The sequence below is a fragment of the Glycine max genome, chromosome 4 (assembly GCF_000004515.6).
Source record: "Glycine max cultivar Williams 82 chromosome 4, Glycine_max_v4.0, whole genome shotgun sequence".
Taxonomy (NCBI): Eukaryota; Viridiplantae; Streptophyta; class Magnoliopsida; order Fabales; family Fabaceae; genus Glycine; species Glycine max.
Window position 1 is genome coordinate 5,962,204 of NC_016091.4, and position 2,661 is coordinate 5,964,864.

The 2,661-nt window shown below is 38.7% G+C and overlaps 1 long non-coding RNA gene across 1 annotated transcript; it reads right to left on the reverse strand.

Moving 5' to 3' along the window:
* Positions 1-2,114: 2,114 nt before the first annotated feature.
* Positions 2,115-2,374, reverse strand: LOC121174773 (uncharacterized). The gene is made up of 2 exons (XR_005891119.1): positions 2,312-2,374; positions 2,115-2,214 (listed from the first exon to the last, which is right to left on the reverse strand). It is a non-coding gene; the product is annotated as an uncharacterized lncRNA (long non-coding RNA).
* Between the last annotated feature and the right edge of the window lie 287 nt (positions 2,375-2,661).

The window sequence follows — 2,661 nt, forward strand, 5'->3', positions numbered from 1 at the left end:
GAATCCAAAAAAAATAGTCCCGTTCCCCAGTTCCGTCAACTAACACGTCAAAACAAAGCCTCAAAATCCAAAAAAATACGAAATGAACCCTTTTTCCATGTTCAAGTACCCATGTTTGGGATTTTTTTGCGTGGGTGTGCCTGTGCCCTGAGACAATGGAGGCGGCCAGTACCCATGTTTGTAAGAATTACATAAAAAAAAATAGTCCCGTTCCCCAGTTCCGTCAACTAACACGTCAAAACAAAGCCTCAAAATCGAAAAAAATAGGAAATGAACCCTTTTTCCATGTTCAAGTACCCATGTTTGGGATTTTTTTGCGTGGGTGTGCCTGTGCCCTGAGACAATGGAGGGCGGCCATTTCTCATGTTTGGACGTCAAAGAATCCAAAAAAAATAGTCCCGTTCCCCAGTTCCGTCAACTAACACGTCAAAACAAAGCCTCAAAATCCAAAAAAATACGAAATGAACCCTTTTTCCATGTTCAAGTACCCATGTTTGGGATTTTTTTGCGTGGGTGTGCCTGTGCCCTGAGACAATGGAGGGCGGCCATTTCTCATGTTTGGACGTCAAAGAATCCAAAAAAAATAGTCTCGTTCCCCAGTTCCGTCAACTAACACGTCAAAACAAAGTCTCAAAATCCAAAAAACTACGAAATGAACCCTTTTAACAATTAAATTTTTGGACCACTGAAACAACGCATTCAACTTTATTATGGGAATTAAACACGCCGTAAACATATAAAGGTTACATCAACAAAAAAACAAAAAATTAAACATGACATTCAGTTGTTTAGCGACGTCCCACTGACCTCGTCTTCAACATATTTAGTAAAGACAGCTAAAATTTCTATTGGTCCATATTTTTTCCAGTAGTTAGATTGTACTAACACCTTCAGCAGTTCTTCGTTGGTGATCAGCTCATTTATTTCATATTTTATAACCGTATCTGAATACTCAAACCGAGCTGGTTGGCGGAAAAACAATCGTCTTACCGTTTGTGATTCGTGAATTCCAAGAGGGGGGATCCCTTTAGGTGCAACTTGCTTGATTAAATTCTTCAGTTCATCGATGGTACATGTTGAAGGAATTTGAAATTTCTTAGGATTTTTTCCTGTGAACGCGCAACCAACAAATTTGTTCTGCGGTGGCATGTTCCATTTGCCGTTGTAATACAGGATCGCGTCATGAATACGAGGCATAGTGCGTTCAAGTAAGTTTATTATTCCATCTGGTGTTCTTCCAACGGTGCATAATAACTCAATCGGACCAACACAAGAAAATTGATCATTACACATTAACATTGTGTTGACATCGTCATCATTTATCAATTTGATACACTCAAAGCGAATTTGGTTACCTGTATCGGTGAATGGCTTCCGGTAGTGAATTTCATCCAAAAATTGTTTGTCGGATAGCTGAAGGGTATTGTGTATTCTGGTTTTTAGGCTTGCAAAATCACACCTATTTGGTACTCGAATGGGCACCGGAGTTGAAGTTTGGAAGTAAACCCCAGTATCATTGTGAATAATCGATCCATTTGGATAAATGAAAGCCAACCTTGAGTTGACAATCGTCTGACTGCTAGTTTCTCCTAGAAATGCCATAGTTTGTGTATCAGTTGGGAGATTATTTGAAAGCAAGATAATGTGTGATTTAGTAGCCTAGTCTGCCATATATATAGATGGTTGTGACCGAGCCTTTGTTTAACTTTGTTTATAAAAAAATAGACACGCGTAAATGTGTAGTCAAGTCAGCCAATGTGTTGTCGCTAATGTGTAGTCAAGTCAACCAATGTGTTGTTGAGCGACTGCTAGTTTCAAAATGTGTACTGAAGTCAACCAATGTGTTGTCACGCTCAAACTGTAACACGCATGCATGTCATTATGTGTTGTCAATTATGACAATGATGTATGCTGTACGCGTAAATGATTTTTGTTGGACCAACAATTTCCTTGCTTAACCAAACGAGTAGTTGATAATATTAATTGGTTAGTGACGGGTTACAACGAATTATATCGCATAATGAATACAAATAAATAAACAATGAATGTTTAGTCTTCATTTAGGTCTACATAGTGTGTTTTGAATGACATCAAGCTTGTGTATTCCTGCATTCTACTAATATATGGAATTGCCCATTGCTTTGCCTGAGAATAACAATTGGTTGACCACAACAGCGCTGGGGGCGGCAACGGACAATGGTCTTTCAAATAAACCTGTTGTACATGAACAAACATTATATCATGCGCTGACCGTGCCAAACGAACAAGCGAAGTCATTGCATAATTGTTACACTAACTATATTCAATGTACCTGAACAAAATGATTTCCAAACACGTGACCGACACATATGATGCGGTGGCCAGAAGAGTCAGGTGGTGGTTGACTTCTAAGAGGGAAAAATGTCATGCTTTGTTGTTGGGACAACGATACAAGGATTACGTTATACCGTGAAGCAATCACATATCCCATGTCTGTTATATCCATCCACTTGTCCACACTAACCTGAATGAACCAAACATACACATGTAAGTAATTTAAACATTGTTATTAAAAAAAATTAACCTAAAAACATACCTTTGAAAATCCATCAACAAGTAGGGACAACTTTAATTGTTCAAATCTCTCTGTGCCACCGAAGAGGTTCATGTACTCATGCGACC